Genomic DNA, 13728 nt, shown 5'->3' on the forward strand with positions numbered 1-13728 from the left:
TACAGTGATAGTAAAACAGGGAAGCTTTTCCACAGAAGGTTTGTAGAGCAGGTGGGAGGAAATGGGAAAACGAGAGGGGGAGGATGCTATCACATTAAAAAAATGTTAAGCCTTTCTTGGGCTACATGCAATAATACTAAAATTAGTGGAGATCAGAGTTGCTGGAACTGTCTCAATTTAGTATCTTCAGTGAGCTAAGCAACAACTCAGATTGTTTGTTCTTCCCCTAAGATGAAAAGGTGTGTTTCAGAAACAAAAAGGGGCAGAAACTACACATACATGTAAATGCTGGCAGCTACACAACTGTCCAGGTCTCACAGAACTTAGGGTTAGAGTTACGCTACCTGTTCAGTTAAGTGGATGTTGAGTATCCTCCACAGTTAAGAGTATTGAAAGAGTGAAAATGAGTTAAATCCTTGATAGGGAATGGAGATATGTCAGCACCTGGAATCGTCAGGGGTCTGCACCACCCATTTGCCCAATTTTGGTCCTGTCAGTGTTTTATAGATTGGCTTTTCCCATTTCTGTGGTGATGGGGCCAGACATAGACATGTTTCCACTTGGTTGGTCTAATATGTTGTGCCTCCTGGATGAGCTTCCTGAATGGAGATACCTTCAGCAGTGGCAGTTGTTAAAGGCCTACTGCCCAGAGCTTGGAAGGAGTAGAGAACATCTTTCAGTACAGATGGGGTGTTGTTTCTCAGTATCTTAAGTCAGTAGTGTGATACACCTGGGATTTAGCTATATGTGGAATTTGGCTGGAAAACCCATCCCAAGGTTTTAGGCTGGCAGTTGTTGAAGATAGTGGGTACATGTGCGCTTTAGTGCCATTAATTTTTGTTGTTTTCTGTTGGTACTGTTAGGAGTCCAGTTCTCAGATTCATGCTGTAATTGCTATTGAACTATGTTAGTTATATTTTAGTAGTGCCAAAGGGTACTACTACATTCAAATTAGGGCCATTTTGAAAATATTGTAGATGAGGCTTCGCTTCTTGCGCAGAAAAGATTGTAATGTGAGTAAGCAAGGGGAACAGAAAGCTAGGAGGGTAAATGGTGGAAAAAACTGACTCAGGGAAACAGCAAGTGATTGTAGTGCCTTATCTGTGGGACAGAAGTGTGATCTCAGCTGGTAGGAGATAGGAGAGTTAAAACCTGGCAGTGTTGCTGCTGATAAATCAAGCTGCTCTGTGCAAAGGAGGGTGTGGGCATCCCTTCACCTTTGTAACGTGTGATCTGTACCCTGGATCCTCTTTACTATTACTCTTTTAATACCTAGTATTAGCTTATGTACATCACCCTGCCTATAAAATGATCAAGGTTTTGTAACTCTTGAGGGCACATTCTTTTTTTTCATAATATTCATTATGAGGCAAGATGAAAGTAATTTTATAAACTCTTTTTTCAGCTGCTAAATTCAACTCCATTCCATCTCCCCCTCCCGCCTCTTGCCTATTTTTAGTTAGGAGGAAATAGCTGACCTCTTTACAGCAAGAACCCAGACCCCCTGGGTGCCATTTGTAGGTTTCTTTGAAATGGCCTACTTGGACAACTTGGTTGAAATTAAACAAAAACGTTGAAGCTATGGCTCTGCATAGGAATAGCAGCCTTCCTGTCAATACAAAAATCTATCATTTTAAAGATACCAAAACAGATGTCTAAAGGTGAAAAAATGGGCATTTTTCTTTGGTAGGCAGGAGAATATTTTAAAAGTTGCTTGTCTTTTTTTTTTTATCAGTCTCGTTATTAATATAATGGAATTTCATTTAAGAATCATAGAATCAACCAGGTTGGAAAAGACCTCAGAGATCATCAAGTCCAACCTGTCACCCAGTACCTCATGATTACTAAACTATGTCACCAAGTGCCACGTCCAGTCCCCTCTTGAACACCTCCAGGGGTGGTGACTCCACCACCTCCCTGGGCAGTACATTCCAATGGCAAACAACTCGCTCAGTGAAGAACTTTCTCCTCACCTTGAGCCTAAACTTCCCCTGGAGCAGTTTGAGACTGTGTCCTCTTGTTCTGGTGCTGGTTGCCTGGGAGGAGACCAACCCCCTCCTGGCTACAACCTCTCTTCAGGTAGTTGTAGAGAGCAAGGTGGTCTCCTCTGAGCCTCCTCTTCTCCAGGCTAAGCAACCCCAGCTCCCTCAGCCTCTCCTCGTAGGGCTGTGCTTGAAGCCTCTCCCCAGCCTTGTTGCCCTTCTCTGAACCCGTTCAAGAGTCTCAAGTTCCTTCTTAAATTGAGGGGCCCAGAACTGGACACAGTACTCAAGGTGTGGCCTAACCAGTGCTGAGTACAGGGGCACAATGACTTCCCTGCTCCTGCTGGCCACACTATTCCTGATGCAGGCCAGGATGCCATTGGCCTTCTTGGCCACCTGGGCACACTGATGGCTTATGTTCAGCGTACTATCGACCAGTACCCCCAGGTCCCTTTCTGCCTGGTTGCTCTTCAGCCACTCTGACCCCAGCCTGTAGCACTGCATGGGGTTGCTGTGGCCAATGTGTAGAACCTGGCGCTTGGATGTGTTCAATCTCATGCCCTTGGACTCTGCCCATCTGTCCAGCCTGTCAAGGTCTCTCTGCAGTGCTCTCCTGCCCTCTAACAGATCAACTCCTGCCCCCAGCTTGGTGTCATCTGCAAATTTACTGATGATGGACTCAATCCCCTCATCCAGATCATCAGTAAAGATATTGAATAGGATGGGGCCCAGCACTGATCCCTGGGGGACACCACTAGTGCCTGGCTGCCAGCTGGATGTGGCACCATTCACCACAACTCTCTGGGCTTAGCCTCCAGCCAGTTCCTAACCCAGCTCAGAGTGCTGCTGTCCAAGCCAGGGGCTGACAGCTTGGCCAGGAGTTCCTGTGGGGGATGGTGCCAAAGGCCTTGCTGAAGTCCAGACAGACTACATCCACAGCCTGCCCCACATCCACCAGGCAGTCACCTGGGCATAGAAGAGATCAGGTTGGAGAGGCAGGACCTGCCCTTCCTGAACCCATGTTGGCTGACACTGTTTTGTTTTACAAACCCGTGAAGCACTCCCCCTCCTAAATTAGGACTGTGTTAAAAACAAGGGGGAGTCAAAGAAGGAATGTGCAGTCTCATATGAAAAGGTCATAGTTTTTACCAGTTTTCTTCTTATGTAAAGGTCTTATCTTAGATATGTATAAATTTATAGTTACGAATGTTTAGTAATTCTAGAGAAATAAAAAAATGCTCCTGTGAGCTTAACTGCAGGAAGATTTAACTGAATACAGGAGTGGTTTTGAAGGTTAAGGGGCACAGGCATTTTGCAGTCCTTTTCTTTGCCAATATTTGTATATGGTTTGTGATACTGCAATGCCTGAAAAATACTGGACTTCAGCAGCAGGTATTTGGTGTCTTCATTTGTTGTTTGGTGAGAGAAGGGTGTAAGAGTGTAGATGCAGTCTGTGTATTGCCTCTTCAGTCTCCTGTCCAAGTCCCAGGCACTGGTTGTTTTCTTTACTCTGAGTTACTAGTATGTCTGCAGTACGAAGAGGTGCTTGGTGCATCTGATGGTTTGGCTTCCATTTTCAGAACCTTGTTGACTTCATGCAGTAAAAGGGGCATCTCAGTGTTTAACCCCATTTCTATTTGTAGTGTGGACAATCAATAAATGTCTGCTTGCCCTATTTAAATTGGAGTGCATGTAAGGATTCACAGTTTAATATGAGGTTACAATAGAAATTTATGTCAAGAACCCTCTTGTATCCATGCAGTACAAAATCATGGAAACAGTACTCTAGTGGGGAGCAATTATTTTAATATTTTAGCTAAGTGCATTGCATAAGTTCAGTTCGGCTTCGTTGTGGAATCTTACTCATGTGATATGAGAATTAATGCAGTATACTATGAACATTGTGAACTAAACAGTGCCTCTTGGTGCTTAGATGATACAACTTATGGCCTATTTATGAATGGACAAGAAGAACTAATAGTGTGTAATAATTTTGTATATGTATCCACTCAACTAAATACTGTAGTCTTGTCAAGTGCTGAGTTTTATTGACTCTTTGCCACTGCAAGCTTTTTTAAAAGCAGTGATCTCTATTAATATATAATGGTTGCTCTATACATTACTGCCATTCAAAACATGATTGCATTTACTGGCCTAAATTTTGTTTAAGCTCCTAGTTTGTAGTTGCAGTTTAACCTCTACTGCTATGTACTGGATGTAGAATGCATTTTGTTACATAAAATCAGAGTTTTGTTAGGTGGAAAGATGTGGTAACGTCAAATGTGATTTTATTATCCTTATTGAAACACAACTTTCCCATACCTGCAATAAATAAATAAATGAATAAATGCAATAAATAAATGAAGCAACGTTTCCCCCTTAAGTATTAAGAATACTTGGAAAATATTCTTTGACATTATCTTCAAAAAACCAAAGAGCATTTTCTTTTGGTGAATAGATTCCCTTTGTCATTCTGGCTGAATAATACATTTGTTTTGCTCCTCTGTGAAGTCAGCAAACTGCGCCAGATGTACAACTTTGGCTTCTGCTGTATTTTGCTACATAGCAGTATCAACTCTTCATTAAGCCTGACCATTGAGCAGAAGCTCTGCAGAATGCTCTTTCCAGTTAGAGTGAAGCCAACTATTTACGATTATGTTTCTGAACAATCACATTCTAACAGCATTGCTGAAAGGACACTGTTGCATTGTTACAATTAACATGTATAGCATTGTTGTTATGTTTCATGTTTAAAAGTGTCCACTGATGAGTTTGTGCCAATTTCAACACCACCCAGTAGCCCACAGCAAAATCACAGACAAGAAGCCTTTCCAAAATAATTGACCTTCATGCTGTACAGTTAATGCATACATGAGATTTTTATAATGTGAAGTGAAAATACAGATTTTTGGTGAATACATGTGTGTTGGTAACTTAAAATTAGTAATTGTTTATAACCATATGATGGCACTCATTATCACCCAGCAGCTGCAAGTTGGTTATTGTCTCTGCCAGAGGGTTTAGTCTAGCTGCTACTGGCAGACTTATGGATGTAAAGACTAGTGCTAGCACGTAGTCTCAGTTGGGTTTGTTAATCAGTTTCACAAATAGTAATGGTTTAAAGTGAACTGCACTAATTGTTACATATGTGCACATGTACATACATATATGTAGATAGTGTTAAGGTAGTCTGAAAAGTAACTTTGGTGAGAAAAAGGAGTTGTCCTGAGGTAGAACAGTGCTAGAGTGTGATGGATAGGTTCTGAAACCCTGAGCTAGTGTGTGCTCTGGTTTCAGGCTCTGGTCAGCAGCACCTGCAAAATGAATGTAGGACTGGGCCAGGCTGGATGTCAGAATTTGGGAGAAGCCCTGCAGCACCCTTTAATTATGTGGCTGCTGAAATGTAGCACAGTTGGGAATGGATACTGTGCTCGTACATGTGACAGCACGGTGAGAGCAGGAGGCAACAACTGGGGTACCATATGTGACTGAGGGATGCATTCAAACTTGAAAATGAGAATATCTTCTTCTTTTTGTTTTTTTGGTGTTTTTTGTTTAAATATTATTATGTTCAGCTATTGGTTGCTTTTGGAAGTGACGTTTAAACCCTGATGTCAACAGAGAGACTGGGGCAAAATTACCCTCCTCACAAATAGGGTTGAGCTTTGCTGACAGGGTAGGACAGAGTCCAACCACAGACAGCGCCTGTTCATGCTATGGGGATTAGTTTCCAAGGATATCTATCTGGTGCTTTTTGCAGTCACAAAACAAAATTAACTCCTCTTGTGCCCATTTATGTGCACACATGAATTAGACTGATAGGAATTTGATTACAGAATTGATAGAAGCACACCAAATATTTTCTTTTTTCCCCCAGAAGATACTGGTAATGTTACCAAGTATAAGCATTTTGCAGTCTTTCATTGTAGTTTGACTGCTGGCATGTTTAAAATTGTTTTAATTGACTTTCATGCTTTTTTAATATAAGGGCTTCTGTAGATTTGTACAGTGCTAATATAGTTTACTTGAAAATTTGTTGACTTTTAAGCTGCAATAATGTAATATGGAAGGTACTGATAAAAGGCAGGCCCAAAGATTATTCTAATGAAGAAGACATCTTTCTTCTTATCCCAGTTCTCAAAAATGAAAGTAAAGAGCAGAACTAGATACTTTTTTTCTTAACATTGCATGTTGTTCACAAGACAAATCTTGTGTCATTCTGTGAAAGGTATCCAAGGCTTCTTTATTTCTGTTTTGACTATTACTCTGAGGTGTTTTTTTGTGTGTGTGATTTTTGTTTTGTTTGTTTGTTTTTTTAATTGATGATATTACAAGTCAATAATAATAATGCTTATTTGTATTTGTGGGAGTCTGTTTTAATATTAAGAAATCCAAACATGCACATCTCCAATACTTCTGCTTGTTTCAGTAACTATCTTACATAACCAATTAATTTAAATGAGCCAATTAGCTTAAAAGTACTGCATGACTGTATCATAAAAATTCATCCATCTTCATTCTTGCAGGATTTTATGTGCTTGATAGAAACATCAGGCAAGCTGAAAGGATGGCCCTGAGTAGAATATTAGAATTGAAGGAAAGAACCTATTTATTACACATAGCTTCTGTTTACTAAAATGTTAATATAATGATGACTCTCACTGCTGCTGAATGAAATCGGCTTTTGTGAGACCACCATCATGTCTTTACTACCTAATCTGGTAATGCTGCGTAGAGGCTAAATCAAAAATAGGACGCAGCTTAGGCAGTTCACAAGTAAGTTTCAATATGTATACACTAAAAGAAAAAAAATCATTTCCCTTACATCTTTACAAGGCAATTAATAGGGCACTCCTTTCCACAGATGGATACTTACAGTGGAATGCAAATTATTTATCTGGCTACTGTCCCTACAGAAACTACTATGATTTTAGTGATGGGAGATTTGGAAGGCTTTTACAAATCAAAACACAGTCAATTAATTTTGTTACTAGTTTATTAAAAAGTGCAAGTGTAAAATTCTACAATTTTTGTACTTTTTTGGGTACAATTCCATTTTTCATCAAATTGTAAATTAGGATAGCAAAGTATCAAAAGAAAATGATAAAAGAAAGTTTTAGGTTTAGAGTATCAGATTGCTTTTGATCAAGCCTCTGTTGGGCTTTTCCAACCTTTTTGTAATCACTTTTAAACATTTGTTAAAACCTCTTTTTTCCCTGTGATAAAAGCTATTGGAGTTTCTGGTGAAGCTTACAAGTTTTCATTTCAGTGGATATTTTCTGTTTCTTGGCTTTTCTCTCTCTCATCAGCTCCATGATACACAGTTAATGGCATCAAGGACAGAGTTCTGAATATTCAATAAATCCCATTCTACCTATGGCCTGATATTGCAAACACATATTTGGCACTTGCAGGAGAATTCTAGGATCAGGGCTTGTATAGTGGCAACACAGATTCTTGACTGATTAAGGAAACATTTCTGAGGTGTTTTTTAAATGACTGATGATGTGTGTGATTTTGGCTTTAGCCCTGGCAGTCACTGTTCTGGTAGTGACACAGATTGTGGCATCTCTCTCCTCTCCCATAGCCCTAATAACTGGTATTTTTTTGCATAAGCATAACTTCCATGATCTATTTTGAATACCATTCTTACCTGAATCCTCTCAGTGTTTTTTGAAGTTTCTGTAGCTGACAAACACTATGCCAAGATTTAGAGCCCCATTTCTTTAAAATGCAGGAGCTGTGCTGGCTATGTTGAAATTTGCCTAAGCTTAATATTGTGCAGGATAAAGTGTAAGACTTAGCAACTGGAAGTTGCAAACAAATGCAAAGCAACAAGCTTAGATGGATGGTTGGAACCTGTGACTTTTCAGTCAAGTGCCCTTAGTTTTTCAGGCCAATCTATATCATAAGACCTAAGAAACTCAAGCAGCAGCTGCCCATGATGCGGCTATCAAGCAGCGTCAGGATGCTCTTGTTATTGCCTGTCTAGATCACATTTAGTCTCAAAACTGTTCTGCGGACCATTACCCTATTATATGAGGCCCAACATGTCAGGTCCTTCATCTGATGCCTGCCTTTTGATTAAGGGTTACTCCTTTGTCAAGACCATGTGCCAGCCTTCCCACACAGCAATAGGTATTCCTTGCAAGTTTTACATTGACCAGAGGCTGGAGCTGTACTTTCTCTTAATTCATTCTGTGATGGGTCTTGGCAGTCAGCTCTTACTACTTTGTTCAGACTGCAACACCAAGCCTAACACAGCCAACTGGTTAATAACAGCTAAAAAAAGTCTTCTGGAGGTATGAGTCCTACAGCTGGCTTGGTTGACAGCAGGTAGGCTCATTTGGAAGGCAGAAGTATGGTAGTGCATAGTGCAACACTTCACCCTTCGTGTTAGGTGTTTGCCACAGAAATAAATATTAGGGTTTCACTGCTCCTAAATGCAAAACCAAACCCACAGAATGAGTAAGTCTGTGTACTCACGTGGTGTACGTGTTCAGTTTACTGTTGTTTTTTTGTGGGGTGGTTGCTCTGTGTTTGTCAACAGTGGATAAGGAAAATTACACAGGAGTATTAAGTTTATTTTTCTAACCTTAAAAGTAAATTTTCTGACTCAAACTTTTTTTCATTTGGCGAGTCAAACATTCTTCAAATAGTTGTTTTACATAAATATGTAATTATTTCTGCTGTTATCATTGTCTTAATTGTTGGGGTTTTTTTATCTTTGTAAATACATTTGGTTATTTTTCTGGTGTCTCAAGTGGAGTGAATGTCTTGTCAGCCTGTTTAACATGCTGACAAATGTGAGAAAGCATGCTCTGTGGCCTGAAACATCATTTATATATTTGCCAATTGTCTCAGTCTTTTAGTTTCTGTTTGTATGCATTGCATTTGGTTAGGTTGAATTTGTTATTGATTTCAACTGTTTGTAAATATTCTACTGACAGACCATTTGCTTGTGTCTCCTTTGAGCCAACATTTTACCCTCATTAGTCTATGGATGTGTTCTTTTGAATGTTAGCCAAATGTATTCTTAAAAGCAGGAAAATTAAAAGAAAGAAAAAGTAGGAGAGCCGTGTGACCTTTAATTTGTAAACAACATTATGACACTGCCTTTCAGTGTTTGTATACTATATAATTTATTTATTTTTTTCAGGCTTTCCCTTTTTCTTCTCTCAGGAGTGAGCTTCTCAGCATACACAGCCCCTTGCTCAAATGTTTTAATTGCTATTTCTGGGGTTTTGTGCACATCGTTGTTTGATTTGAATTTTTTAATACTAAATGTAAACAACAGTAATATCAGTTCTCTAATTCTGTAGTTTCAAACTGTGGCTTGAAAGCTGCTAGGGGACATGAAGATCTTTTTTAGAGTCAGCATACAAGGTATCTTTATAGGTCCATGGATTTAAAGAGATTAAAACCTATTGATCTAATGATAATGCAAACCTGTTAAGGATATAAAGATACGTATATTTATGACTTATTACTTTCTGGGTGTGTATATCATTTTACAAGTCATAATCTTTGTGTTCAAATAAGGTTTAATTTATTCCAACATTAAATTTTAGCACCAGTTTTGTTATATTGTGTAGATTTTAATGAAGATATCCTTTCTCTTCTGTAAGACTGTGAACAGTATTCTCTGATAGAACACAGATCTTGTCGGTCTTTAGTTGCACAAGGAGTAATGGGGAGGAGCATTTGAACTCCTTTAGTTGGTGTTTATCAGGTCTGTCACATAGCAAGCCTGCTCCGCTGATTTGTGTCGATTTTTATGTTGTGCTTTTAGGCAGTATGGGGTTTGGTTTAGACTCCAGCCATTTATAGAGTACCATCACATTTCAGTAAATCCAAATTCTTGTGTCTTAATGTCAGGAATTTTGGGGTTTGGTGTTGATAGAATTTCTGTTCACTGCTTGAGAGCTGCACTCCTTGCTAATTTTAGGAGGGGTTCGGTAGAGGAGAGGTGTATATGGTGAGAGTTGGAGTGGGAAGTAAAACAGGCTCTGGCTCTTTACACATTCCAGGCAACCATAGATCTGCTCTCTTTGAGGCCTAAAGATTCCTTTTCATTATCAGTCTTTCAGATCTGGGGTATTTGGGCATACTGCCAATAAAAATAAATAGTAATGTGTTAATCTCATATATGGAAATGTAATCAACTGTATTTTACCTTTTTGTGTGTGTGCATAAGAATAAAGATTAGCATCACTTTGTAATTAAAATATGACTTTTTAGAAATCCTGAAAATTATGACTATTGCTATACTTCAAGAGTTGTCTATAAATGGACAAAGTAAATTTTACTCCTTCCTTCTTGCTCGTTTATTCCAAAGGGCAAGTCACACAGTCAAAATATTTTTACTTACTACAATTTCTGTTTTCAGCATGATAACCTTTGGCTCAAGGAGCTGAGAGTCCCTCTTTCTGATTTCCATGTAATGCATGTATGTGCATGCAGTTTTTTCATTTATTTTGAGGTGAATGTAGTCTGCTTTGTAGTCTTGTATTTGATTATTCTGGCTTCCATCACTTAATGTTTCAGAGTTCTGATGAAATCAAATACACAAAGCCATCCACCTGCACGTCTGTTTTATTTATTTATTTTTAATATTGGCGATTACTTCCTGCAGCCTGCACTAAAACACAAACTGAACACACAGATGAATAATGATTTCTTCCAGGTTTTGCATAATGTAGTGAACAGACCTCCTGTTTGTTGTTATTTATTATCAGTGTTTGTGGACATGTGCTTTCCTTCCCTGAAGCTTGCTTTCTTGACTTTCTTAAAGCTATATGTTATGTGTGTCATTATTTGAGTTTTCCCAAGTGGAATGCTAATGCCACTTTGTCACTCCAGCAACTTGCTTTGTTGCTGGGACTTGATGTACCTCAATTAATGACTGACTCTGCTTTCTAAACAAAATTTGTTGCCCTCTAGAAATATTACCATATAATTATGACATATGAAATAGGACAGTCCTATTGAGATAACAGCTGTTCCTTCAGTCTTAAAACCATCCTGGCACATGCAGTGCGAAAAGGTAATTTCAGACTACCTTTTTTTTTCCAAAGGCAGTTAATTGCTTGAAACTTTCTTGCATGGTTGTGTCATCTAATTGGCATTAGAGGCACTAAACCACTTTTGGAAAAGATGTAGGCTACTTCAACTAGATCACCAGCAACTTGGATAAACTGATGGTAATATCTCTCCCTTGACTACTTTTTTAGGAACACAGTACTGCTCTCATCATGTAGTGACCTGGATGTAAAACCAGAGGTTGTTTGGGGTTGCTGGGAGGTGAGATCATCAGACTGTTGAGTTTAGCCTCAATGGAAGTAAACATCAAGGTCACTTGCACCTCATTATTTCTGTGCTTTTATGACAAGCACTCAAGACTGTATGTATGCTGGCTATGGCTCATGCTGCTGATGTTGTTAATGATTTGTATCTCTAGACTGTGGACTAGCTGGGTGTTTTAAGAGGCCAGTGTTTTTAAATACAGATATCTAAATGAGTGGCTTGGTTTTCAGGAGCTTTGAGTAGGTACAGCTTCCCTGGAAATTAGAGGAATTAGTGTCTGCTTAGTGTCTGGATAAGTAATTAGCCTTAATACAGGGGTGCATCATAACATTCTGACAACAAAAGATCACCTCTCTCTTTTCCTCCTAAGTTAAATAAAGTAGTATTTTAAAATGTATTTTGAAGGAAAAGGCCCTACCAAGTGATTACTGACAGTCTGCCTAGAGGTTTCTTTTTTTTTTCATCTTCATAAGGTTACTGAAAGAGCTGAATTAGTCCTGATCCTCAGAAGCAGCTCCTGACATTTAAAAAAAGCAGCTCTCAAGGTGGTGTTGTATTGTTTGTGTTGAACAGGGGCCTTTACCATGAATCAGTAACAAGTTTGTTTCCCCTATGTGTTTCACTATTATTTAATGTAATGTTTGAGGTAGCAGGAAGATGTACTATTACTGTAGTGGTGATTTGATTTAGTATCTATTACAAATGTTTCCTACCTTAAAAAACCCATGAGAACATATTTTGTGATTGAAATGGTAGGAACTGGGAAATTTTTTTTGTTTTTAATAAACAAAACACTTCAAGAAACAAGAATATGAATGTAGTCACCGCATGGAAAGAAAACTGTGACCCAAATACTTCTAAAAATTAAACAAATTTACCCATTAATTATGTGTCTCACTATCAAAAAATGAGTAGTATCAAACTATGAACTTTATTATGTAAGAACTACATCCAAATTAAGCAGGCTTGGAGGTTGGTTTTCTGGTGGGGTTTTTTTGGGGTTATGTTTTCCTTTTTTTCCCCCTTTCTTTGTAGCTTAGAAATATTGGTAAGCTGGTTGAGGAGAATTTAGTGGAAGATACTATATTTATTACAAGAAATTTGAAGTGAAGGACAAAATGTGATTAACTGTTCCTGTCCACAGAGGAGTAAAATAATAGTTTAGATTTCCATCTCATTTCTTTCTGTTTAGTTTGAGAATGTGGGCCTATAATGAAGCATACTTTAGGCTGTTTAAATATAAAAAAATGAATTTTGAGCCACAGAAACTGAAAGGAAATTTTAGACACAAAAGTCTTGTTGATAATTTTCTTGGCTAGTAACAACACTCTTTGACAGCTGATCGCTATATGACAAGTTTGCATTGTTGACCTGGCAACACAGCCTGGGGTTAATTGTTCAGCAGTACACATACTGCTTAATTACTTTATTTAGAATTGTTAATTGTGGGGTTGTTTTTGTTTTTTGTTTGTTGGTTCCCCCCCAGTTTCTTAGAAATCTTGGTTATGAATCTGGCTGCTGCAGTGAAGAAGAATCCAAGGGCCCTGTCAAAAGAGCATGCTGCTTGTGATGAAAGGAGGCAGTGTTGGTAATTTATTTCTCTAACCCCAGATGATCAATAAGTAATGCCATCATTTATATAGCCATCTCAGCATCTAACTTTGTATCTTCATATGGAAGATCATCTGTCAAAATTAGGGAGGAACCCTACCTTTCCAGAATATGTGAAAACATAAAGACAGTGTGTTGTTTATCAGCAAGACACTGTTTCAAGAGACCCTTCCTAGTTAAATCTAAAGGAGGAGTACAATTTGGTCCTTGCAGGAGGAACACCTCACCCGATTGACAGGTTTTTGTTGGTCTTTTGCAATTAGTGTTTTAAAAAGGTTTCTCTCATGATTGGTTTCACAGGTTTTGAACTTAGTTTCACAGCCTGTTCTAGGCTAGGCTGCTTCCTGTGAAGAGTGATGTTTAGTGAGGTGTGCTCCTGTGTGCCACATCATGCTGGTGAGAAATGAATTGTGTTTTGATCCTGCAGATCTTGCTTCATTTACTAGATTTTTATGTTCCTCTGGGAGGTGAGGAGAGAGCAGAAGAGAGAGAAGCAAACGACAGTGCTGATATGGTGTGGTTTTATTGGAGAGGAAGGCACACATGCCAGCTTTCCTCCAGGTTTGATCTTCCCAGGTGGTTTTATCAGTGGTGAGTCTGGTTGAGGCTGGTAGCAAAACAGTGGCTTGGAGAGGCTGTGATGTCTTGGAAGGTCAGCATTTACATAGCACTGGTTTTCAGCTTTTAACTGAGGAGTGACCTTTCTGAAAGGGGAAATCGCTTCTGTAGGTGTTAATAAATTGTCACAAATTGTCATGTTGGCAAATCTGTAAAAGACAAACAACAAAAAACAAACAAAAGAAAACCAAAGCAGAAACCCTACCTTTCA

The sequence above is a fragment of the Dryobates pubescens genome, chromosome 8 (assembly GCF_014839835.1).
Source record: "Dryobates pubescens isolate bDryPub1 chromosome 8, bDryPub1.pri, whole genome shotgun sequence".
NCBI lineage: Eukaryota > Metazoa > Chordata > Aves > Piciformes > Picidae > Dryobates > Dryobates pubescens.